Below are 27,901 nucleotides of genomic sequence, written 5' to 3'. Positions count from 1 at the left end.
TTCCTTCCACACAGTACAATACAGCACTTCTACTGAAAAGTGATAAATTGTGTAATATCAGACTTGATTTCCAATAGTCTTTTTCTATTTATTTTATTGAGGTAATAATGTTTTACAGCACTGTATGCGATTCAGAGGTACAGGATCCCACCTCTTCAGATGGATGTCACCACACCACACTCACCGCCAAGGCACCCATAGTCCTCCACCATTTTCCATTGGTCCCCTCCACACTTTGCTTTCCACTCTCTCCCACCTCCTCTGATATTCTTAATTTCACCGGCTGAAGGATTTATCCAAAAATCATCTTTAATTCTGGAGATATAATCAGCCACTAATAAACCTACATATCTGTAATACTAATCTTGTTATATCATTTTAATTTCTCAAAGGAAGGACACCTTCTAAATTTTTTTCTTAAACTCAAATATAAATGAAAAGAAGGGGGACAAGTAGAATTGAAGCACTAATTTTTTCTACATTTAAAAAAAAGCTTTCATGCAGTTCTTAGAAATACAAAGCTTTTTGGAAGAATATGAAGTGATTCATGGAGAATTTAAGGCAGCAAATTTTGCATCACTTTCCCACTTTCAGAGAGCTTCCTTTATCACTGCAGAAAGATGAAAATTGAATTTATTCTCTAAATGATCTAACTTCAACATTATAAAGGGCATTTTTCAGTCAGTGACCTAAGTTTAACTATATGTATATGTACACAAAAAGAAAGTTAAATATCTACCAAATGATGGGAAATGATACTTAGTTTTAAAATCAACAGTGATTTAGACATATAGGCATACTTTGCTTAGGGATATGAAAGTACATCCTATAAATTTATCCTCACACATGGTTACAGATTTTTTTAATTTTTGTAATTCTGAATTAATAAGCTCAGAAATATTGTATTTGGAAGACCCATGTGTCTAGACATACTAAATCAAATAAAACATCTCCACAGACTTCAGACTAGTCTCAATAATATAAACTGTCAATTCTCATTTATTCAGGGGGCAATTACAGTGTTTGAAATACAGCCAACATCTCATTTCTTCTCGCTGTCCTTTTAGTCTGCAGTATCTTATCTATCTTTTTGGCAGACACCACTCGAAAAGTAGTAATAAACTAAAAATTATTAGATCCTTACCACAAGACAGGCACTATTATTTTCATGTACTATAACAACTGATTTCCCACAACTTTCCTGTCAGATAAGGACTGTCATTAGGCATATTTTACAGATGAGGAGCACAAGGATGTCAAACGATTTGTCTAAGAGCAGAGTCCTAAATAGCAAAGCAATATAATTCAGTTTGCTATTTGAGCCTGAGCACTTAACTACTACATACCTCCAGTAGACAGTTACAGTAAAGGAAATGAAACACAAACCAATAATCCTCTTCCCTTTTTAAAAAATCAAAATGAATGTGCTTTTCAGGGATCAAATGGTTCCAACCAATGGTCACAATGAAATTCACAGATTATCCATGAATACTCATATATGCTCATTATCCATATATTTTATTTCAGGCCCTCAGTTAATTGATTTGATCTTTCTTGCTTATCTTCTTATACATTTGTCAAATCAAATACATGTTTATCAAGCACTTTTCTTAGCACTAAACACCTTTCTTTAAGATGTGGTTAAAAAAAAAATTGGTCATCTTCTGGATGCTAGAACGTGATGGGTTATTTATATGGTCTGCTGAAATGTCTGCTCTCAAATTCATTCTTATGGGTTACATTATTACTCTCTTCCTCCTCCATGTTCCATCATTTAAGTTTCTGTTCCCTCTACATTTGCTCTTCTGTTGTTTTATAACCCCTTTAATACTCATATCTTGGTGTTAACAAATTCTTTTAATTTCTGCTTTTCAGGGAAGCAGAATTTTCTTCTGTGTTGAACGTTAATCTTGCAGAGCAATGGATTCTGGGTTGGATAACTTTTCCTTTGAGTACTTTAAATATTTTCTGCCATTCTCTTCTTGCCTATAAGAATTCTACTGAAAAGTCCACAGTCTAATTGATGTTCCCTTATAGGTTACTCTTTTTCCTCCCAAAGCTTTTAATATTCTCTTCTTGTCACTGGTTTCCAACAGTTTTATTATAATATGTTCAGTAGTATTTCTGCTTGGTATTATTTAGCTTGGAGTTCTTTGGGCCTCTTGGATCAGAACATCTGGTTCATTTCCCAGGTTGATATGTTTCTCAGCAACTATTTAAACAAATTTTCTGTGTCTTTTTCTTTCTCCTCGCCTTCTGGGACCCCTATGACATGGTTCTTATTTCTCTTTAAGTTATCCCAAAGGGCACTTGCACTATTTTCAATTTTTTTCTTCTTTTTCCCTTCGTTGATCTATTTGTGTGTTCTCCAACATTGTGCTTCTGAGTTCAGTAATTCCATTAATTCCATTTGTCTTCTATTGGGGCCATCCACTGTATTTTTTAATTTGGTTATAGTATTTTTTGGATATATTAGTTCTAATTGTAACAATCTCATATTTTCTCCATATGTATTCTGTTCCTGTTTTACATCATCGCTTTTGTTGTTTTTTAATTCAGCAAGCATTGTTATAATCTGCAACTCCTCTTTAGACATACTCGTAAATTCTGCTAAATGCAGACTTTTCTTAGGGTCTTTTTGTGCTCCAGCGTTTGTGAGATATTCTTCCATCTCTTAATTTTTAGTTTTTATGGGTTGTAACAGGGATAAACCTTCAGGCTACTGCCTTTGTACCTGTGCTGGCTGGAGAACTGGTACCAGCAAGGGGTAATAGGTAGAAATAACCAGGGCAGTAGGAGTCCGAATGGTTGCCTCCTGTGAGCAGCAACAATTCAAGCTTCCAAATGCAAGATGTGTACCAGAGATGTGTGGCAGGAATTCACAATCATCCCCTCCCCTAAGTCAACTCCTAGCCCTAAGGGTCGCCTATAGATTCATGCCAGTGTCAATCTCTATGCCGAGTTTGAGGACTAGATGCAGTGCTGGGTAGAGACTGTATTTGAAACAGGGCCTCAAGCCAGGAGCTGATCTCTTTGCTTTTTCAGTACAGTTTTACTCTGAAGGGCTTGCTCCTGTTGTTGAGATCCCGGTGCTCTGACTCTGGTTAGTGAAAGTATTCAACTGTTGTCTCAGTTTTAGCCCTCGGTTGGTGTAGATATTTAAAATATCATGGCCTCAGGCTGCAAATAACAGCTATTCCTCTGAGGAGACACAAGTGATCCAACCTCATTCTGCTGCCGGCTTGGGCTCCAATTATTCTATTTTGGGATCCTCAAGCTCAAACCAGTAATCATCAATCTGCACCCCTACTCCTAGTGGTCTCCAATAATGCAACTTCCATTCTGGACACTAACTCTGTGCACCCCCTTGTCTAGCACAGTACAAGTCTCCAAAGTCTCCAGTGGGGGTAGATACCCTAAGTCAACTCTAAAAGGGCTCTATAAATCAGCTGCCTCTCCCTCTCGAGCTATACAGCTCTAGTGTAGCAAACAGTTCAATTAAATTTTTTCCTACCCCTTCCCAAAGTGACTGTTGCTTCTAATGAATGCTGTAGTCATACATTTATCTTTCAGTAGTTATTGACTTTGCTCTGCTGCGATTCAATTGTGAATATATGGGGGAGACTTTTGCCAGAGCAAAATTTACCATCGCTAACATTTATAAATGTACGGTCAGTAATAATAAATATATTGACATTCTTATGCAATAAATCTCCAGAAATTTTAGCCCTTAATCCTTTTGGGCTACTATAACAAAATATCACAGATGGGGTGGGGCTTATAGACAAAAGAAATTTATTGCTCACAGCTCTGGAAGGTGGAAGTTTAAGATTAGACTTGGTTAGACATGACAATATATACAGATAATCCTAAAGACTACACTAAAAAAAGATTAGTAACAATAACCAGTGTAATAAAATGGCAGGCAACAAAATCAATATACAAAAATTTTGTTGTTTTTGCACACTCAAATAGCAAATTAGAAGAAAAAGAAATTGACAATTCTTGGGTTACCAGGAATAAACATAACAATTGAGGTGAAAGACCTATACAGCAAAAACTATAAGACATTGTTAAAAGAAAGAAAGGAGGACACAAAGAAATGAAAAGATACTCATTGCTTATGGATTGGAACAGTTAACATTGTTCCAATTAACGTTTTACCAAAACAATATACAGATTCAATGCAATCCTTACAAAGTTTCTATGACATACATAAAGAAATAGAGCAAAGATTACTAAAATTTATATGGAACCACAAAAGATCCCAATTAGCCAAAGTAACTTGACAAGAAATAGAACAGAGGGATCACCCTCCCAGATTGAAAGCTATACTACCAAGCTACAGTAATCAAAATCGCATAGTGTTGAAATAAAAATAGATACACAAACCAAAGAAGTATAGGGATGGTGGTGGGGAAAAATTAAATAAATAACTTTTTTTTTTTTTGGTGGGACCCTCGCCAGCGGCCGGGAACGAACCGGCATTACAGAGGCTGCAGGCAGCCTCGCAGCCCAGCGCTCAACCACCGCGCCACCAGGGGAGGCCCTAAATAAATAACTTTAATAGGAAAATATATGTAGCCTAATAGCAAAGGTTTATATAAAAAAATGAAAAAATATTTCCTCCAAAATATAAACTTAAATACTGCCTTGCCTGCTGCTCCCCTCCAGCAGTGTCTTTGGTCAGTCTGCCTGTTCTGTTCTCTGCTCTGTCTCTGGTGAATTCTCTCACCCTCCTGTGCCTCTGACCTGTACCCCAGTTCTTGTATAAATAAATAAATCTTTTTTTAAAATTGCTAAAATTTCATGAGGTTATTGAATCCCTGTACCCCAAAAGTAAAGCATGAACTCAAGTAAAAAAAAAAAAATTGGTCTCACTTTGCACTAGTATTTTATCAATTCCCTTACACTGCAGTATTCATTTAAATATCAAGCCTCCCCTAATGAGTTAAAATCAAGAGTTTATTTGCAAAACTTCTCATAAACATGATCTTACTTAATTAATTCAAATATTCAGGACAAAAGTCATGATGCTTATTTAAGGAACCTTATAAAGGCAGAGATTTCCCCCACTTCCCATGAGTTCTGTTCACAGAGTCCATGAGCAGCTTTCCACAAATTTCAAAGTGCCTCACGTTTGAAAGTAATTTAACTACAAATGTACAACTGAAACTGCCTTCTCCTTATGGACAGGCCTTCTTCATATATGATAGGAAGAAAGCCCCATGGCTGATTGTAAATTAGATGGACTTAATGACTGCATTTCCAAATTCAAGGTACTACCGTTAAATAACCACGTTCACTGACTTTGACTGCATCACGGCAGTTTCTAATGTTTCCGATAACATAAAAACATTAGATTTTTAGAAGTGGTATCTCCTTCAAATCACATAGATTTGAGGGAAGAAATAGCTGGAAACTAATATTTCATGTTTCTATCTGGAAGAGACGAGGTAAACATTCTTAAGGAACCTAGTCCATATTAAATATTAAATGCTTGGTGTATGTCATAGGCTTAATATCATGAATACTTTATATGTACTCCTCCTATATATATATGTACACACATGCATATATGTATATTTTAATGTATATTCTCATATATATGCAAATTCCATATACAGTCTCTAGGGCTCATGGGTTCCCCTGAGGTCCAGTTGTAGACTCCAGGTCTTAAGATTAAGAATTCATCCCTGCATTCAGCAGACATATGTGGGTCAGCACATCTATGATTTTTCGAATTCCAATTCCTTGAAATAATATAAAGAGCCTAACTCTGTTCTGTCTTTAAAGGTGTTAATCATATACAAAAGAACAGCATTCATCAGAAATATTCACCACAGCATTCTCTTTGTTATCTAGCAAGTTTCTCAAAGCATAAAGGGATTTAATTGCTTTCAAAAAAAAAAAAAAAAGTACTGGCTCTTTTCTATTTCAAAGGTTGAGAACCTGAAGGATGGATAGCTTCTGCATCTGCCACTGTGACTTCACCCTGCGTCTCTCCAGAGAGCTAATCAGTAGACATCCTGACGCTGGCAACACAAGCAAGCCAGGAATTAGTCTGGCTAGTGCAGGTATTATCTGGTAGGGTACAATCACCACTGGAACTCATCTCATAAATTCTGACCCACCTACCTTCTTCCAAGGCTCTTGGCCTGTTGAACCTTCACTCAAGACCTCTCTCTTCCCACACTCCTTTCAGAATTATTAACTCCCAGTGTTCAAATTATCCACTTTATTCTACACTCATTTTATCGAAATTAACATCTTGCAAATTCTCATTCTCTAATTTTAAAGTTTACCCTCTGTAGATGCCACAAAGATAAAATGCCTATAATATACTATTAAGTGTATATATATACACACATATATACTCTAAATTCTTTATTGTTCAGACTCCAAGATTAAGTTAATGCTTGAAAGATTATTTCTTTGATTTATTGAAACTATTTTTAGAATGTGACTTTTTTACAACTTGGATTTATTCTCATAACTTTATAAGGTTTCCTAAATTCTGACTATACCAGATAAGAGACTATATCAATTGCAGAGACTATAAACTTACTAAAACTTAATATTCTATTATGAAAAGTGTATCACAAAACAATGAGCAGGTATAAATTAAATGAAAAGGAAAATGTATATGGGAACAGTGAGAATAAAAAAGTTTCAATATCCTTGGTTACTTTTCCCATAACGCTGTGAGTAGAAACCAGGACAGCATTTTAAAAACTGGTCACCTTGGAAAGTACGAGAACCTCTAAAAATAAAAGTCAATATTTCCAGACTCTGCCATAATGATTTCCTGGTAAACAGAAAGACATACTTGTTATTCTACCCCCACATGGGGGTTGTGGCAATTAATTATTCAACATTTGGAAAGTGCTTTGGAGATAAGAAGCTAAGTGCTAAAAATCACCATTAATTTTCAGCAAACTGCACTTAAAGTAAAAACACCAGGTTTATTGTTAGAAACTAAACCATTAGTATAAGTTGATGTTTTCTTTTTCATTTCATTTAGACCATTAGACCAAACAGCCAACACATATATGGAACCTTCCATATCGAAATGGTGATCTTTTGCATGTCCTGTAAAAAGGTAAAAAAACAGGTCCCTGATTTTCAGAGAAAATGCTAAATTCTAATAATCTGATTGAATTAGAATCTACAGTGATATACGCATTAAGTACCCTTCCTCTTCTGCCTTCTATTTAAGAAATAGTAACAACAGTGAATTTACTAAAGACTTCATTAGTATAATTTTGAAAATAATTAAATCTAGTTTAGTGTACTTCTACTGTGTTAGTGATCTTTTAAGTATGCATTATTTGTTTAGGTGTCCACAACTGGATTACAATGTAAATTTAGTGCCTGTTATGAGTTTTTACAACTTTGAATTTAATGTCTTTTAGACAGATATTAGTCAATTTTAATTTTTTTTCCATATTTACCTCTTCCAGATATCCCCCTACCAGTGTCTGGCAATCCAAATCTCAACAGGAAAAAAAAAAAGAAAAAAAACTACTGGTTGCTGAAATGAGATTATCTCCTTTCAGTTCCTGGTCCACTTAACAAACTAACTATGGAATTCTTCATGGAACCCACAAAGATTGCTCAACTGAAAAAAAAAAAAAAAGTTTAATATCCAAGATATATAAAGAACTCACAACTCAAGAACAACAGAAAAGATAATTTTAAAAATGGGCATACAGGCCCTCCCTGGTGGTGCAGCGTGTTGAGTGCCATGTGGTGAAGCTGTCGGCAGCCTCTGCAGTGCGGGTTCAATTCCTGGCTGGCCAGGGAGATACCCACATGGTGCGCAGACCTCTCCTGCCTCTCTCACTGCTCCCCTCAGCAGCGTATTTCATCAGTCTGCCTGTTCTGCTCCCCGCTCTGGCTCTGGTGAATCCTCTCACCCCCACACCTCTGGCCTGTACCCCAGCAATTGTATGCATAAATAAATGAATCTTTAAAAAAAAAGAAAGAAACAAACAAAATGTAGTGTACCTCTACAGTGAATACTACTTTTCTGTGGGGCGGGAGATGGGGGTGAAATCTTGCCATTTGCAACATCATGGATGGACCTGGAGGGAGTCATGCTAAGCAAAATAAGTCAGAAAGAGAAAGACAAATACCAGAATGTTTCACTCATATCTAGAATCTAAAGAAACAAAGCAAAGGAAGAAAAAAAACAAACCAAACAAACCCTTGGCCCTTGGACTCTGACTGCAGAACTGAGTTTACCAGGGAGGGGACTGAGGTGGGAGCAAAGGAGGGAGGGTGTCCAATGACTATGATAGGGGGAAATTGGTCCTTTGATAATGGGCGTGTCATGCAAATATACATTTGGAGGAGTGTGAACTTATATCCCTAAAATACGTACAATGCACTCTGAAAACATGGTGTTATAAACTTACCTCAAGAAGGAAGAAAAGGAAGGGAGGGAGGCAGGGAGGGAGGGAAGAGGGAGGGGAGAAGGGGAGGGAGGGAAGGAGAGAGAAGGAGGGAGGGAGGGAGATGGGGAGGGGAGAAAGAGGAGGGGCTGGGGGCAGGAAGGAAGTCAGCCTCAGTTCTGTACACAGAGTCTAAGGGTTTGTTTGGTTTTGTTTTGTCTGTTCCTTTGCTTTGTTTTTTTTTTTTTTTTTTATTCCACATCTGAGCGAAATCATCTGGTATGTGTCTTTCTCCTCCTGACTTCTATCACTCAGCATAATCTCTTAGCATAAACCTTGGACACTGGAATAAAGGTGCACGCATAAGTAGTAGACAGAGAGCGAGAGCGAGAGCGAGAGAGAGAGAGAGAGAGAGAGAGAGAGAGAATGTAAAAGCAGCTAAACATAATTTCTCATTGACGCTTACTACGTATTCCATGTAATTTTCACTTTCTATAGGCTACGATATCATGAATATGCATGTAAATTATTTCTCATGAGAAAACACAAGCAAAACACACTGAGAACACTGGTTTCAAGGATATCGTTGGGAACTCAACTACAATGACGAGGGGGAAAAGTTCAAAAACAAACAAATAGAACCACATCAAACGAAAAGCTCCTAAAAAGAAAAAGAAATGAGCATTAATATGAAAAGACGCCCAGCCAAATGGGTAAAACATCTGCACATCAGACAAGGTACTAAAATCCAAGGTCTACAAAGAACTCATACAACTCAAGAAGAAAGCAAATAACCCAATCCAAAATGAGCAGAAAAGCTAAACAGATACTTCTCTAAAGAAGACATATAGATGGTCCAACAGGCACATGAAAAAAATGTTAATTATCACAAATCTTCAAAGTGATATAAATCAAAACCACAAATGAGACACCACTTCATACCCATGAGAAGAGCTTATAGCAAAAAACTAGGAAACAGGTGTTAAGGATGTAGAGAAAAAGCAATCCTCATACACTGCTGGTGGGAATACAGACTGGTCCAGCCCCTATAGAAAACAGTATGGAAGTTCTCAAAATATTAAAAATAGATGTATCACATGAGCCAGCAATTCCACTCCTAGGTGGAATAATATAAAAACACTAATAATATAAAATAATATAAAAACACTAATGCAAGAGGATAGGTGCACTCTTATGTTCATTGCAGCACTATTTACCAAAGTTATGAAAAGAACGTAAGTGCTTAATAATGTATGATTAGATAAGAAGATGTGTATATTCACAACGCAATACTACTCAGCTATTAGGGAAAAAAAGTGGAATCTTGCCATCCATGACCACAAGGATAAAGCTAAGTAAAATAAGTCAGAAGAGAAAGACAAATACTGGATGACTTCACTCATATGTGGAATACAAGCAAAACAAAGAAACAGACAAATCCAAACCAAGACAAACCCAAGAAATCTGACTGCAGAATTGAGGATACCAAAACAGAATAGTGGTGGGGCGTAAAGGGGATAACTATGGGTGCCATGGTGGTAGGTATGGGGTGGTAACACATATCTCAAGAGGTATGAACCTGTACCTCTGAATTACATACAGTTTTATAAAACAACAATCACTATTACCTCCAAAGAAAAACAGAATAACCACAAGCAACTTAAAAATGGGAAGCAACATGGCTTCAAGGAAGACCTCTTTAAAAAATTATTTCAAGGGAAGTTTCCCTCCTCTACTTTGCTGGCTTTAATCAGGCTGCCAATTTAGGCTACTGGTATAAACAGAAGAAACAGGCATACCTGATATTTTAAAGAAATGCTTTGTAGCTTGCATTCTTAAGTATCTCTACTTTAATGTTCACCAGGCAATCAGTTCCTTAAAAATAAACACTTAATATGATAGAGTTGTCACTTTGGCGGGGGCGGGGGGTGTGCAAGGACGTCACATCAAATTAAATGTTTTCCATCCAGAAGAATATGAAGGAGAGAAAAAACTGTCTAAAGAATTAGCCATGTCCCTAAGTCGATGAGAAATGCTTTGGCAAGGACAGAGCCTCCATGAGAACATTACTTTGAATCAAAACCAAATTTCTAAAACACTCCAGGTGATCTGCTCTATATTTATAGACTATAAATACTGAAATATTGAAAAGATGATTCTGAAATGTTTAAAAAATGAAGCAATTTAATTAAGTGGCAATGATATACTTATTGATTGTATGTTGTAATGTTTAGATCTAGAACCAGTGACAGAAAGATTCAGGACCTTCTCAGCTGATCCCCTGATCATGAACTGCTTTTATAAAAACCACTCCCAACCCAACCACAGAGGATGAATCTACTCCCTATAGACTCACAAAATTATCTTATCTTAGTTACTCTGAAGGAGGCTAAGAACTAACACACACGGTCTACCTAAAACTTTCATTCGCTGGTATGTCCAAATCGTTTGAATTTCCTCATCAGCGATTATTTATTTTGCATCTTCTGATAAAAATAAAAAATGCAAATAGAACTAAAATATCTAGCACCTTAACTTATTCTTACTAAAATATTGTCAGATGTTTTCCTCTTACAAAGAAAATTAGATAAAATTAACAGTGAGAACATTGGCCTTCAAGCTCATAGCATACTAACAGAACCATATAATAAGGGGAAGAGAGAGCTGATAAAGTCAGGTATGATCATAATAACTAACACCTGAATCACACTATGTGCCACAGACTTTTCTAAGCATTTCACATAACCTACATACTTATATCCTAGGGATTAAATTAGGTAGTTTCAAATGAAGAACTAGAGAAGAGTGACCCAGGACATCAGGAATAAGAATCTAGGTACTATGCTGCCAAGATCGCCCCTTCAGAAGTGAGATGCTTCCCTAGCTGGCAGCAGTGTTGGTGGCTGATGATGGTCAGCTCAGTTTTGCTCCAATAATTATAATGACCTGAGAGTCACCTGAGCCAAGGGCAGCCCACATCTCCTGGCTGGTTGATGGGTGAAAGGGCCACCCTTCTTAATTTCAAGACAGAACAGCTCAACAGGGATTTTTGTTGCTTATTGAATAGCATTTCAATTCCCCACTCTGTCCAACCCAACTTCCTTTACTCCCTCCCAGCCATTATGCCTCAGTAGAAGTCCCACCAAACTTCCTGCACAATCAGAAACTCTTTCCCAGGAACATAATCTAAGACAGTAGTGGATGCAGGAGCTAAGCCCAAGCTCTCCAGCTCCAGAGTCCATGCTCTTAATCAGCGCAGTGAAATACTAATAGTCAATCTGGATTCAGAAAACAACTTTAATGGGAGTTTCTATAGGCCTCAACAGTCTATAATTTCAAAGACTGGAATTTGCCACATAAATGCTGGATCTCAAAGTCCCCACTCATTCCCGGGATCCGTCAACTGTGCTCACCATTAAACCTTTCAAGTTCCCTTACTAGGGGCTCTTCATTAATGACAAAGGACTATTTAAGAATGGCATTTTCTTGCCCAGAAATATCTCCTAACATTTTAAAGCTTGCAGGCACTGAAATACACATCCACTGCCTCCAGCTACATCAGCCCAGGGCTGCACTCTGCTACCACTGCTCCCCAAGCATTCTGGGTGCCATAGATCCTGTTGCTGAACATCATCCCTAGAGTTGAATCCCTCACTGTGTCCGAGGCACTAGTAAGTTATTACATTAGCCACCAAATCAACTAGCAAACTGTCTGAAGCCTGGATCACATGTTTCAGACTGTTTTTTTCTGGCGCTCTAGTTTTTATATAAAGGACACTGTGTTATTCCAGCCCATAAAGTTGAGTCCTTCCATCACAGATGCCAAAAGTTGTGGGTCAAACAGAAATATATGGCATTGGACTTCCCAAGCTCTCTATTTAATTTGTGACATAATATAATATCTAAGAAAGTTATCTACTACAATGATTTTTGAACCTGCATAAAATAAGGTATATTTTACTTAGTTGGAAAACTAAACTATTTCAGGTTAGTGAATTCTCCCAAATGAATACAGAACCAATGTTGTTCGGTCAATCAAGAAATAACATCCAGGGCCTCCCCGGTGGCGCAGCGGTTGAGCGCTGGGTTGTGAAGCTGCCCGCAGCCTCTGCAGCACTGGTTCAATCCCAGGCTGCTCCCCGGCCACACCCCCCTCCCCGGGCCATGGGATGAGGGTCCCACATGGCTCGCAGACCTCTCCTGCCACCCACTGCTCCCCTCAGCAGTGTGCTTCCGCCCTTCTGCCTGCTCTGCTCCCCACTCTGGCTCTGGTGAATTCTCTCATGCTCCCGCCCTTCTGACTATACCCAGTGCTTGTATAAATAAATAAATAAATAAATAAATAAATAAAAAAATAAATCTTAAAAAAAAAAAAGAAAAGAAATAACATCCAGGGGCCTCCCTGGTGGCACAGGGATTAAAATCTCAGTACTATCAAGCTATCACCAACCACTGCAGAATGAGTATGATCCCCAGCCAGGGAACTAAACCACATGGCACAGCAGACCTCTCCTGTCTCACCCTCAGCAGCCCTTATCAGTGTATTTCAGTAAATCTGCCTGTTCTGCTCCCTACTCTGTCTCTGGTGAATCTTCTCACCCTCCCCCATCAGCAGCTCCAGCCTAGACCCCAGTTCTTGGAAGGAAGGAAGGAAGGAAGGAAGGAAGGAAGGAAGGAAGGGAGGGAGGGAGGGAGGAAGGAAGGAAGGAAGGAAGGAAGGAAGGAAGGAAGGAAGGAAAGAAAGAACATCCAATATCATTTCATCAGTAGCAAGGTGTGGAGTTGATTCAGACAAATTTTACAAAGAGGTCTAAATGAACTGATCCAAGAAAAGAGGAAGGGCTCTGCAAACAAAGGTGATCAGAAAAGCACAGGCCTGAGCAAACTACTGGAGACAAGGGACCCCCTTTCAGAACTAAGTAGAAGAGAGGGAGGGCTCCATCATTAAAGTGAACTGTGGGTCCAAGGAAAGTGTGGGCCTGACTGCTGGGCTGTTGGAAGCCAGGGATCCCAGGATCCCCTTTTGGAACTGAGTAAAGACAGAGGGAGGGTTCAGCAAACAAAGGTTAAGATGGGCATGTAGGGGAAGAGACCAGCAGCATATAGAGACTCGGTGATCTTCAGAGACAGAACCCATCAACTCATCCACAGCATCACTATCCTTGGGTGGTCTGGCATAACAGTGCTGGACTTGGTCTCACCACCAGTTTCTGACGTCCCAGAAGGAGCACCCCAAAGAGATGCCCACCAGTAACAGTGGCACAGTAGCCCAATGCATAGAACAAATTAGAAAACAAACAACAGGGAGAAGGAAAAATACAAATAACCAAGCAGGCCCTCTGGGGAAGGACACACCACAAAAAGAAAATCAGCCCCCAGAGCTCAACAACAATGGCATGGAAGAACTCCTCTGCCTGCCAACTAGAGAATTTAGAATTGCCACGATTAAAAAACATAAAGATGATGAAAAGGAAAAGAATGATATGAGAAATAAAATTAATGAACTAAAGAATGAAATTGAGTCTTTAAAGAAGGAAATGCGGATGTTAAAGATAAATGGAGGAGCTAAAGAACACTGGGAAAAGCAATGAAAACAGAATAGATGAAATGGAAGAACAAATCAGTACTCTCAAAGATACAGATATAAAAAGAACCAAAAATGAAAAGGAAAGAGAAGTACAAACGAAAAAGAAGAATCACTTCAAAAACTATTTGACACTAGGAGGAAAGGAAATATAAGACTTACAGAAATCCCAGAAGGTGAGGAGAGAGACAAAGGAACTGAGAAACTATTTAAGGAGATGATCGAAGAGAACTCCCCAAGCATAGAGAAGGAGATGAAAACAGACATACAGGAAGCTAGAACACCAAATTACCACAATGAAAGGAAAACTACGGCAAAACACGCAATAGTAAAGCTTCCAAGAGTTCAAGAAAAGGAAAAAAAAATAATGAAGCTGAGGAGGGGGAAGAATCAGATAACCTATAAAAGAAAACCAATGAGGTTGACATCAGGCTTCTCCAAAGAAACACTACAGGCAAGAAGAGAATGGAGTGGCATATTCAACAAATTCCAAGTCAACAAATGCCAACCAAGAATATTTTATCCCACAAAGCTCTTATTCCTCTGAAGGAAAAATAAGGACTTTCTCAGACAAAGATAATCTCCAGAAATGCTTTATCACAAAACCCCCATTCCAAAAAAATACAAAAAATCCTAAAGCCAAAACCAACAGAGGAATAAATAAGAACAGAAAAAGGTAAGGAATAAATCACAAAAAGACAAAGAAAATGGCAAATACAGACGCCAACATATCAATATTAACTCTAAATGTAATTGGACTAAACTCATCAATAAAAATACAGAGTAGCAGGCTGGATCAAAAAGCAAAATCCAACCTTCTGCTGTCTCCAGGAAACACATTTAACTGCAAAAGATTAATATAGACTGAAAGTAAAAGGTTGGAAAACAATCCTACAAGCAAATGGACCAAAAAAGAAGGCAGGAACAGCTATACTTGTATCAGATGAAATAGACTTCAAACTAAAAATTGTAAAAAGAGACACAGATGGATACTATATTATGATTAAGGGGACAATATATCAGGAAGATACAACACTCATCAACATATACTCACCAAATGAAGGAGAACCAAAATATATCTGACAATTATTATCAGCTCTGAAAACAGACATTAGAGAAAATACATACATAGTAGGAATCTTCAACACCCACTCTCACCGAGGACAGATCAATGAGACCAAAAATAAATAAGGATATTAGAACCCTAAATATAGACCTAGACTCATGGGCTTAACAGACATCTATAAGCCACTACACCCAAAAACCTCCTAGTACACATTTTTTTCAAGTGTGCATGGATCATTCTCCAAGATTGATCACATATTGGGTCACAAGACAAACATCAACAGATACATTAAGATTGAAAATCATACCAACTGTCTTCTCTGATCATAAAGGCATCAAACTAGAAATAAAGCACGAAAAGAAAGCAAGGAACACTCCCACTTCATGGAGATTGAAACCCACACTACTGGAAGACCATTGGATTAAAGAGAAGATCAAAGAAGAAATTTAAAAATACTTTGAGACAAACAACAATGACGACACCACTTTCCAGAATGTATGGGACACAGCAAAAGCAGTAATAAAAGGAAAGTATATAGCAATACAGGCTCACATCAAGAAGCAAGAAAGAACTCAAAGAAACAACCTAATGTCCCATCTCAAAGAACTAGGAAAAGAACAACAATCACAACAACAACAATAAAAACAGCTGAAGAAAGGATAATAAAAATCAAAGCAGAAATAAATGAAATAGAAATTTAAAAAACAATCCAAAAGATCAACAAAACCAAAAGTTAGTTCCTTGAAAAAATAGACAAACTAGACAAACCTCTAGCCAGACTAACAAAGAAAAAAAGAGAAGAGAACACAAATAAATAGGATCATCAATGAAAGAGGAGAAATTACATAGACTCAGTAGAAATCAAAAGAATAACAGAGATTACTATGAACATTTATATGCAAACAAGTTCAACAATCTATAAGAGATGGAAAAATTCCCAGAATGATATAATCATCCAAAGCTAGATAAAGAAGAAATAGAACACCTAAACAGACCAATTACAAGCAGTGAAATTGAAACAGCAATCAAAACACTCCCCAAAAACAAAAGCCCAGGACCAGACCGCATCACAGATGAATTCTACCAAACGTTCAGATATGAACGAGTGCCTATCCTACACAAACTCTTTCAAAAAATTGAGAAAGAAAGAATACTACCAAATACATTTTATGAAGCCAACATTACACTAAAACCAAAACCAAACAAAAACCAAAAACACTCAAAAGAAAAGTACAGGCCAATCTCTCTAATAAACACGAATACAAATCCTCAATAAAATCCTTGCCAACAGAATCCAACAATGCATCAAAAGGATAATACACCACGACCAAGTGGGATTTATTTCAGGGATGCAAGGATGGTTCAACATCCAAAATCAATTAACACAATCCAATATCCAAAATCAATTAATATAATCAACAAAAAGAAAAATAAAAACCATAGATCATATCAATAGATGCTCAGAAAGCATTTGACAAAGTTCAACATCCGTTTATGATGTCCCAAAATTCTCGGGACAGAGGAACATACCTTAACGTGATAAAAGCCATATGTGACAAACCCACAGCCAATATTACTCTCAATGGTAAAAAGCTGAAAGCCTATTCTTTTTTTTTTTTTTTTTAATTTATTTATTTATTTGTTTGTTTATTTATACAAGCACTGGGTACAGTCAGAAGAGCGGGAGGGTGAGAGAATTCACCAGAGAGGCGAGCAGACCAGGCAGACTGACGAAGTACACTGCTGAGGGGAGCAGCAGGTGGCAGGAGAGGTCTGCGCACCATGTGGGACCCTCCTCGGTGGCCGGGGAGCAGCCGGGGATCGAACCGGCGCTGCAGAGGCTGCAGGCACCTTCGCAACCCAGCGCTCAACCGCTGCACCACCAGGGAGGCCCTGAAAGCCTATTCTTTAAGATCAGAAACAAGACAAGGATGTCCACTTCCACCATTGCTTTTTAATATAATACTGGAAGTCCTAGCCAAAGCAATAAGACAAGAGAAAGACATACAAGGAATTCATATAGGGAAAGAAAAAGTAAAACGATCATTCTTTGCAGACGATATGATAGTATAAACAGAGAACCCTAAAACTCCACAGAAAAACTAATTAAAATAATCTACCAGTTTAGTAAAGTGGCAGGATACAAGTCAACACACAAAAATCAGTAGCCTTTCTATATGCAAACAATATATCTCAAGAAGAAATCAAGAAAACCATCCCATTCACAATTGTACCAAAAAAAAAAAAAAAAACTGTAACACATTACACACCCTAAGAACAAAAATTTCGTCCCTAAGTGACTGGATTCCAAACTTTACAACAACAAACTTCACAAGAAATATTTGTAAAATCTAACAGCAATGACCAGAGCTACCACACTGGAGGAATATCTCTGGAAGCAGAGTTTGGATAAAGTTGGGTATAATAGTTGGGCATCTCTGATCGGTCTGTTCAAATTGTTTAAGTAATTAAATATCATTCTATGAAATTAGTATTTTTCACTATATACTCTATATATAAGGACCATAAAAGATATTCTGACACAGTTCTTATACTGAGAAAAACATAAAAGTGTAAGAGGATGACATGAACACATATGAAAAAATCAAAGGGCAATGCAGAGCAATAAACACTAACATGATCAATCAAAGTGTAGAATTCACTGCCTAAAGTTTTGGCAGTAAAGACCTGTGAGTTTTTGACTGTTTTCTTCTAATGTTTTTGAATGGGTTTTTTGTTTCATTTCTTAATGTATTTTTCAAGGTAAGTTATCTAATCTCATTTATCTAAATCTTTGAGACATTTCCTTTTTGCCTTCTCTCTTTTCCCTGTCAAAGGAGCTCAACTTGTAAAAGTGCAAACATGCGAGCTGGTTCCTGCTTAATCTGTTAACACTCAGCAATGTTCTAAAGGCGATTGTAATCAGGACTTTAGCAACCTCCCCTCTATGAGGCTCTACGCTCTATTAACATCATGAGTGTTCATCTCACATTCCCAAAGACAGTCTCCAGAGGTCAAAGGAATGAAGGAATTTTTGAAGCAGTTGTACTGTGAGGTCTCACTGCAGCTGCAGCCAACATGTAACACGCGAGGGGAGGTTTCAGGAGTCCAGCCATCAACACTCAAGGTCCAGTCAGACTTCCAGTCTGACTGATGATTTCACTGATTACTCACTCGGAACAAATATCTTTCACCAAGTAACCCTTCCAGCACTCATTCATCATGATCATTCTGGGGTAGAAGGTGCAAGCACTTGGTTTTGGTTTGTATTGAAGATATTAGGAACATTCCCATTGGGCCTTAGAGACAACAGATTTCCATGCTGAAGAGCATGAGAAATGGAAGAGTCAATCCCGTTCCCTTCAAATATAAGTTTAGCCGGTATAGTCGTCACAATTCAGCTCTTTCAAGATTTGTTCTTCCCTAAGACCACAGCATCAATTCCGTATGTCCTGAGTGAACATCAAATGGAGGAGCCTTACTTTCAGCATTTCAGTAATAATCAGACATGCCTGGATGCTTTTATTTTGAAACGAAGCCAGTTTGAACTCTCACAGGATAAAATCAATCAGAAGATGAGGTTTTCTAAAATTCACGGTTATAAAACAGTAGTTTCACAAGTTTCACCATGATCACCCTTTGTATTCATTTCCATGTCTTATAGCATTACATGTGTAGGAGAAAACAAAGCTGATCACTCTACCAGATGATCCATTTTCCAGTAAATGACCCTAAAGTAGTCACTCTTTGGTCAAGCACACATGAGGATTAATACCTGAAATAGAAGGGTCTTCTGACTTGTTATTCTGAGTAAGTCACATGTCCAGTCTCTGAGTACCAAAAACAAATCCACTTAAATAATGAAAGACAACCAACCAAGACCACATCAATTTTTAAAAGGAAAAAAACTCAAATACAAATAAAAAGTCTAATATAAAAAGGGGGAAAAAAATCAGTCTTCATGGAAGAAAATCTAACTAGATTTCCACATCAAAATCCAAGTTTCTTCTGTTGCAAGCCTGATTTTGCAAAGGGTTACTGATTATTCGTTAACACATAAGTACCCAAAATAAAAATAACACACTTTAATTGATTTTTATTTTATTTACTTTTGATAAAAATAGAATTATATTAAACCATGTGTTTCACAACAAGTGCTGACAAGGATATGGAGAAAAAGGAACCCTCTTACGCTGCTGGTGGGAACGTAAACTACTCCAGCCCCTAGGGAAAGGGTGTGGAGGTTTTTCCAAAAGTTAGGAATGGATCTGTCATATGACCCAGCTATTCTGCTCTTAGGGATCTACCCAAAGAACACAAAAAACATTCATTCAAAAGGAAACCTAGAACCCTATGTCTACTACAGCAACATTTACAATAGCCAAGATATGGAAACAACCTAAAGGTCCCAGAACAGATGACTAGATCAAGAAGATGTGGTATATATACACAATGGAATACTACTCAGTGATCAAAAAAGATAAACTCATGTGATTTGCAGCAACATGGATGGAGCTGGAAGGGATTATGCCAAGCAAAATAAGTCAGACAGAAAAAGAAAAATATCAGATGGTCTCACTTACAGGGGAATATAAGGAAAGCGATCAAAGGGTCAGGAAAAAGCCAAAACTTGCAGGCAAACCATAGATCTGAGACATACAGCAGGGGAAGGGAACGGAAAGGGGTCAAAACAGGGGAGGGAAGAGCTCAAGGGACTATAGTGATGGTCCCTGGTGCTGCAGTGATGGGAGAATTATAGGGACTGCACATGAGGGGAGAAATCAAATATTATACAAAATGAACAATGATGCGAGAAAACTTTAAAAATAAATTTTAAAGAAATTATCATTTTACACAAATGTAGACAAGGTATTGTAACATTGTGTTCCCCAGGAAAAGGGGAAGTTCCAGGTTCCCTGTCCCACCCAAAGGAGGGTGGAGCTGAGCAGGGAGAAGAAGCAGCTGGAGAGGAGACTGAGGAAGGAAAGAAGCAGGATGGATAGCGAGAAGGAAACCTGGAGGAGGCACATGAAGCCGAGAGACACGTGAATAAACTGTGCTTGCCTTTTGGTCATGGACTAGGTGACACAGATGTGGGTGAGAGACCCACAGGGAGGTTAACAATGGCAGCTTTTATCTTGATTTTGATTTTGCTCTTTTCCTCCCAGACTTGTCTGCTTGTTTCTGATCCTTTTCTGTGGGTCCCCACCTAAAGGTGCTTTAGACTTGTGGCAGGCTTTGGGGCCTTGCTCTGGGCCAGTCCTGCTTGGGTGAACTTTTACCCACAAGGGGACGGTTAACTGTGGGTGCTGGATTTAGAAACTATATTCTTTGTCTTTCCTGTATTGTTTACTAACTGTATTAAAGTTCCTTCCCATTAAAGTCTTTCATGTTTTGTGTTGATGCAGCAGATGGCAGAATCTAGTTAGAGCAGGCAGGTTTGGGGGTTCTAAGGTACCCCTCTCCCTGCCCTGTAACAGTATATACTGCAAGTTTACATTTATAATCAACATATGTGAGATGTCTTATCCCTGCCCAAGCTCCATTTTCAGCTATTATCCATCCTTATGCATTCAATTTTGCATGAAATATGGTTTCCAAGGTATCAGCACTGGAGAACCCACTACAACATCTTAAATCTAGAAATTCGTTGGCCAGCATTCTAATTACAGAAACTAAAAATATCTCCTGTATGAGCTTTGGGGGATCACCCATGGAGAAAAGAGCACTGTAATCATTTTCAAGGGTTCTCCAGGTCCTATGTGTGTTACTTAGAGACATAAATTTGATATGAGCTATATAGTGAAATGAGAGGTCTCAAACTGCTAGCTATTAGACTCAATTTTTCAAGCTGGTGATTAATAAACTCAGCATTAGCAATAAAAAGCAAAAATCTTAGGGGGGAAAATAAAACACAGTGTGAATCACTCAGAGTAACAGCTCAAGAAAAATACTTAAATGTGTTGTTCATTCATTCAGTCAACAAACACCTATTAATATGTCAAGAATTGTTCTTAGTGCTGGCATAACTCAAGAATAAGGAATGTTGTAGAAAATAGCAACAATAATAATAACTAACATATGTATGGCCATATACAGTCTGGACAAAGTTTCACAAATATCACCTCATCTGTCCCTCATATGACATCTGTGAATTAGATTTTACAATCATTTAATAATTTTAAAAAAGACATAGGATTTTTTTAATTCCCCAAATCAAATAACTAGCAAATTAGAGAGTTTCATCTCTAATCCACATCTCCATTAGTCACTGAGCAATACCATATTAAAAGATGCTCTACTTTTATGCTAAGTTCTGAGGTCAACTTGTGCATGTTTTTGAGAACTGCATTAAAGTTTTGGCTTTTTTAAGTACAGAGTTTCACAGATCCAGACTACAGTACTACAACCTCAAAACATTTCTAATCTCTTCACCCATTTATTTTACTTATATGAACACTGGAGAATGGCATTGCTTGGTTAGCTAAGTTTTCCAAATAAATAAGAGACATTTACTCCCCAGATATCAAAATCGTTCTCACTTGAGACAATATATTGGATAAAAATTCCATGATCAAAAGAATCTGAACAAGTACTTGACAGTAAACAATTAAAAAGGTCTAAAAGATACTCTAGGGAATACAAAATCAAACCACAATGTGATGTCACTAAACATCCACTAAAATGACTCAAATAAAAAAGACAGACACCAGTTGTTTGTAAAGATATGGAGAAATGGAAACTCTCAAAGATGCTGATAAGAGTATGAATTAGTACCACCTTTTTGAAGCACCTTTGAATCACTATCTACTAAGGCTGGCTCAGTGATTCAACTCACAACACACACAACCCACGTGTTTACCAAAAGATAAATGTAAAAATGTTCATAGCAGCATTATTCATAATCAGTAAAAACTAGAAACAATCCAAAGGTCCAGCAAAGGTAAAATGGTAAGTGATTTGTGACATTCTCATAAAGTGGAACACTACAGAGCAACAAGCATAAACAACTGGTACAACAAAAAAAACATAAATAAATCTTACAACATACAGTTGAGCAAAAGAGTTGCTTGTCAGAAAGTTTAATAATTGATAACAGTAACCCACAGTCACAGAAACTAGGAGAGAAGTTACCTTTGGGGGGAAATTATGATATAGTGGGAGGAGGGGCTTTTGGCTTTAACAATGGCCTATATCTTGGCCTTGGCGCTGACTGCATGGATATGTTCCCTTAAATAAATTACTGCAAGCTGTTAACTCATGATTTAATGACATGTACTTTCTCATACATGTTATATTTCAATATAAGCTTAGAAGGGAAAAAGAAGAACAGGAAAAAGTAAGTAAGGAGAAAAGGAAGGAGGGAGACGTGTGGGTAATGAAGTGATGCTGTCAGTATATGCCTAAATAGTCCTCAACCAGTATGCTTGCTTTAGTTCTTGACCTACTTTTAGGTCACTTCCTGTACTACCAAGCTATCTCCTGGCACTTCTCAAAGCTATCCATATAACTGCTAATATCAGGCCATGTCTATCTTTTGATTGGTAGTTTACTGCTTGCTATGGGATTAGAAATCTTACCATCAATCACGTTAGAACTATCTGAATTAAAAGTAAACAGATTACTTGTATGAATAAAGAAGTCTCTGTAATGTATGTCTTTTTGTCTACTCAGATGCTTTTTTTCTGGAAACTCTGCTAAATACAAGAGTTCCAAACAGATTAAATTGTTACTGACTGCTATCAGTGAAAGCTAGGATTAACTGACATAAGATTCCAGATCCCACAAGTTTACTTATTTGCAAATCATATAGTTATTCACAAATCAGTAAATATATTTACAAAAAACAGAAGAAACTTCTAACTTCTAGATATTTTGAATAGTTTTCTTAAATTCATAAAAACTATGTTTTAAAGATAATATATTTTCCTCATTGATTTTATAATTTTGATTTTTAAAATCCCTCCAAAATATACTGCGCTTTATTTAAACTTTTTTTAAGGATTTCTGACACAGAAGTTGAAGTTAAACTAAGGATATCTTTTTCTACACAATAATCTACAAAGTGAAAACCAAAACCTGAACTATCAGTTGGTGGTTATTCATCTCATTTAACACCCAAATTTTACATAACTCCTTTCTTTACCCATTTCCATGAAAACAAAAGTTAGTTCTTATGACAGGAGCTAAAATTTATAAACACAAACTGAAGATTCTTCACTAGTGAAATACCCCCTATAATTTCAAGACCCAAAATTAAATTGGGGCAAGTGGGCAATGCTGCTGAGCAGAATTAACAACAGGGAATGGAAAACACCACTTTAAACCAGGATAAACTGCTATCTCCTTCCTCTGCTGTGACTAAAACAACCTTCATCAGTGACAGTCATTTAATAAAAACTATCACTAGTTCAAAGCTAAAACGTTTATTCCTACCTCTCCCAATAATTTTCCATTTAGTTGAAGAAAAGCATATAGAGTTTTCTATGTCTTAGTTTCCTCATCTTTCCAGTGAGTATAATAATCCCTTACATATACTTAATTTGCAGGGTTGGCTTATAAAAACAACTAAAGCTGTTTCACCATTGTTGTTTCTACAACCATCTTTTTCAAACACAAAATTCAGAGGCAAGTAAGACCTTACCGTTAAGGAATAAAATTATGAACAACATAAGGAAGATTGGAGAAAAGTTTTATCTCTTCTTTGTCACAGCAGCTAAGTAAATCCATCACCACTCATAGCTCACTGTCCTGTTTATGCCTTGTATGAAATGCCATTACACTGCTTCAAATACAAAAGAGCAAAAGTCATTGCCACAAAATCATTATGACAGTCATAAATATGGCTTTAGAGAAAATAAACTCAGCCACCTCTATAAATGAGGGGTGTGTGTGTATGTGTGTGTGTGTAAATGTACATCAGACAAAAGAATTGAGTGAAACAGTAGGTTAGGAGAATCCATCTCCACTGCTGGAAAAACAACTAATGGTTGTGCACCATAGGGGAAGATATAAAATATTATTTTCATATCAGTATAGCTGCATATTTTCTATTTGGTGACACAACATATAAAATGGCTAGGTATGGAAAGAAAGGCAATATGTACCTGGGATACTACTTAGCTTGACATTATATGAAATAAATATCATTTTTCAGTTCCTTTAAAATTCTTGCATTATGTAAAAAATTCCTGACAGCAGCAAGATCTAGTTTTGTAAAGTCTCGTTAACTTCCTGGATGTTCCCAAACTATACATTTTGGTAAATGACTCCCTCATTATACATCGATTTGATAAATCACAGGTCGGCCTCAGAGACTACATCAAAAGCGAGAACTGAGATACATATTCTGCGTGTAGTTCTTTTGCCCCTTTACATCATAAACCTTGAATCCTTCCATTTAGCAATCAAGAAAAACTACTTAGAAACTGTCGTGTTAGATTTTTCTCTTCTCAATTTGTTCTTCCCATTTCCAATCTTAATATCGATCCACTCCTGTTTTAGATTTCATTCGTGTTATCAAAATGAACACAAAGCAACCAAGAAACAAGCAGATGATGTGTGCTGCCACACTTAGCAGTAAATTCTCTCAGGACTCTTTCCCCTAGCAATAGTAGTCCTGGTGGACTACAGCGCCCTCAGAGGCAGGCAGAGAAACCAGACTACCTACTAATCACCAGCTAGCATGTATTTCCTTTCCTATTTCCTTTCCTTAAGTGTTGAGTTTTTCTTTAAGATGAAAGTTATGGCCAGACTATCTTGTTATCAGAACAAGGGATCAGAACCCCAAAAATCTATTTGCCAGAGTTCAGTAAAAAATGAAACTGCCACCAGAGAATGCTGAAAGTTGTCCCAAACATTACCCAATTTCTGTCACATCTTTTTCTAAATACAATTCCCTGTGTTCTTTCCACCAATTAGTGTAAATTCAAAATGCATCCTGATCATTTAAAAAAAAAAACTAATAACACTAACAGTCAAACATTAAAGTTATTTTATGCAGACAAAATGAACTAAAGGAGATACAGCACTATAAACTGAGAGTATATTCTGGTAATTTCATTGGTTGAGGTGTCATACATACGTTAGTAAGTCTCCAGAATGACCCCAAAGCATTAAATGATATCAAAAACCTCATTTTGATAACACACATATAAAATGTTTGGGGTTCTGAGTTTTCTGTTTTCTCAAAGGTCGACAAGCTTGGAGCTATCCAAATATTTCATTTCATCCCTCCCACCATCACACTCATAAGTGTCCTATGTCTCAATAGTTCATAAGAGTACTACTTTTCTCTACCTATCTGGAACACACACACACACACACACACACACACACACACACACATATATGGCAGTTTTTCATTATCTTATCAGAGACTCTGGGATAAAAAAATAAAGCAAAAAAACCACTCAATTTCAAGATTAAATATAAAGAAAACAGAATCCTGTCACTATATTTAATTTTAAAATGAAAGTAAAAGTTTTTTCCTCAGTTGTTAAAGCCATGGAAAAATCAGCAGATATGCTTCCTTTAATGAAATTATACAATCTGAGTGCTATAATGACCATGAAAATTATCTAAATGCTAATGTGATAGACACAGAGAGGAGAGTTCTTAACAGCTTTTCCAAAACACATTATATTGACTATAAGAAGCTATTGAATACCGTTCTAACTGTATGGAAGAATCTTTTCCAATCAAAATGAAAAAAGCAAGCTCTAATGAACAATATACACTTTAATTCAAGTAATATTCTAACTCTAAATTCCAAATGCAAGAAAACAGGGAAATTTAGTACAACACAATGTCTTTTAGGACAAGAATTGTTTCAGGTTTTGAGACAATATGTGCATAGGACATGTGCATAGTTGATGAGTTCCCATGAGAAGCAACTTCTCTCCAGGACTGAATTGAAAAGGGAAAAGAAATGAGGAGGGTAAACCAAAGTCAAAGTGGTTAACTGCTTTTCACTATCAAAACTAGAAGGAGTTTGCTCTGGGCAATTATGCCAGAAGGTAAGGCCTTGAGAAGGAATGAGGAGTGGAGAAAACAGAAGTTTCACAAGTAACTGGGGAAAAAATGCTTCTGTGGTAGAACAGAGGTAGAATGGCTCCTTCTCCATCTTTCACGTGGAGTTCTGGTATTTGGGGTTTTTTTCTTTTGTTGCCTAAGAGCTTTTTCCTCGTGGTATCTGCTGCAGTTTGGTGATATAGTCCCCAATTCCTGCCTTCGTTTGGTGACTGTTATTAAGAAACTGGCAAGGACTGGATGAAATGCGTTTAGGAAAAAAGAAACCACCTTTTCTTGTCAAGGCGCACATGCTGCCCAGTACCTGAGGAAGCGCTCCGCTGTCGCTGCCCAAGAGAAATCCCAGTTTAACCTCGGGCTCGCTCCTCCAAACTCACTGCAAATAATTGTGTGTGTGCCACTTGCAGAGAATCTGCCTGACTCACCCCCTGCTTTCGGCGTGCCAGAGAGATGTGAATGCTCCGTCCCAGAGCTGGCAGTGAAGTGGGGGCCCTGGTCTCGACAGCAGCGAGTCTTCCAAGACTCCCTGGCTGGTGGGTTCGTGATGTTTACCCCTCAAGCAGGTGCCCAGCCACACTGGGACCACCCAGGGTCCCAGGAACACACGTGTCACTGCGCTGGAGCCCAGCCAGCCGCGCACACTGACCCCGCGGTCCCAGCAACAACGCCCGGTGATATGCGAGGAGCTACAGGGGAGAAGCGCGACCTCCCAAACTCCTTCTCCAAACGATGAGGAGGAGGAGGGGTTGGGGGGTTGGGGTGGTACTTTTCCAGCGAAGCAGCTTCCCCACTCCGCCGGCGTCCAGCCCAGGGGATGCCCGGCGGGCAAGTGACCTCCGTATCCCTGCCCTGAGCGCCTCCGCGGCTGCCCGCGCGCCCTCCCGGACCAGCCCCCGCGCCCGCCGCCCCGGCGCTCGCGGCGCTGCTCCCACCCTCCCGGCGCCGCCCCGACCCGGCGCTCACCTCCTGGGGTCCGGCTTCCGTCGCTCCTCCAGTTTGGCCGCGGAGTGTGGGGCTGCAGCGGCCACAGCCGCCGCTGCCGCCTGCGCTGCCACCACGGCCGCCGCCGCCACCCAAGCACTGCCCGGCGCGTCGCCGGGGCTGCAGGCTGGGGGGCCCTCGGGCTCCCGGGAGGCGCGGGCGCGGGGCGCGGCGGGGACGAGCCGCGGGAAGTTGTCGGCGCGAGGCGCGGAGCGATTGGGGCGCCAGCCACCCGCTCCCGAGGAGTCACAACTTTGCGCGCTCCGGCCCCAGGGAGGCGAGAGCGGGGCTGGCGCGCCGGGGCGGGAGGGTCCTCAGAGGCGGCAGGACTGGAACCTTCACGGCTCGCGGGGACGGGGAGAAGGGGCGCGGGGGCGCGGGGGCGCGGGGGCGGGGGTTGTCTGCACAGCACGCGTGGTGCGCGGCGAGTGAGCGTGTGGGAGCGCGGGCGCCCACTCTACTTTGCGTTCTGCAGCTCCTGCATATTTATGGGGCTCTCCGATGTTCTGCCAGTAACTAACGCTGCCGCAGCGGTGCCCGGCCCGGGAGCCCCTCGGGAGCCAGGCGGGGGACGGGGGCGCGGGGAGGGAGGCGGTGGCGCAGGCTGTGCCACGAGCGCGGGCCTGCGAGCCATATTTAAAGCCGCGAGTGGCCTCGGCCGGCCCCTGCCCTGCCCTCGCTCGCGCCCGCCCGGCCCCCGCCGCTCCAGGCCACCGCTCGGCGTCAGCCGCCCGGGCTTCCGCGGCGGCAGGGAGGGGCCACGGGCTGCACCGCCTCCGCCGGGGGCTCCGACTCCTGCGCGCTGCGCCCGCCCGGAGCTGGCGGACGACCTGGCTCCCGAGG

At 39.2% G+C, this 27,901-nt stretch overlaps 1 protein-coding gene across 2 annotated transcripts in view; it reads right to left on the bottom strand.

The window, feature by feature from the left end:
• SLC4A4 (solute carrier family 4 member 4) overlaps positions 1–27,119 on the bottom strand; it is a 347,176-nt gene extending 320,057 nt beyond the window's left edge. The window contains exon 1 of one of the 2 annotated variants that reach the window (XM_037530399.2): positions 27,041–27,119. The gene's annotated coding sequence lies outside the window, so the exon portion shown is untranslated. Of the gene's footprint in view, positions 1–26,502; positions 26,827–27,040 lie in introns of those variants that run through there. The other variant, XM_054688304.1, reaches the window with a different exon arrangement.
• Positions 27,120–27,901: the final 782 nt, after the last annotated feature.

Source organism: Talpa occidentalis, unplaced genomic scaffold (genome assembly GCF_014898055.3).
Source record: "Talpa occidentalis isolate TD23 unplaced genomic scaffold, MPIMG_talOcc4v2.1 talOcc4.6, whole genome shotgun sequence".
In the NCBI taxonomy this organism is placed as follows: domain Eukaryota; kingdom Metazoa; phylum Chordata; class Mammalia; order Eulipotyphla; family Talpidae; genus Talpa; species Talpa occidentalis.
Note: the sequence above shows the minus strand (reverse complement) of the source record. Positions and strands in the feature narration are given on the sequence as shown.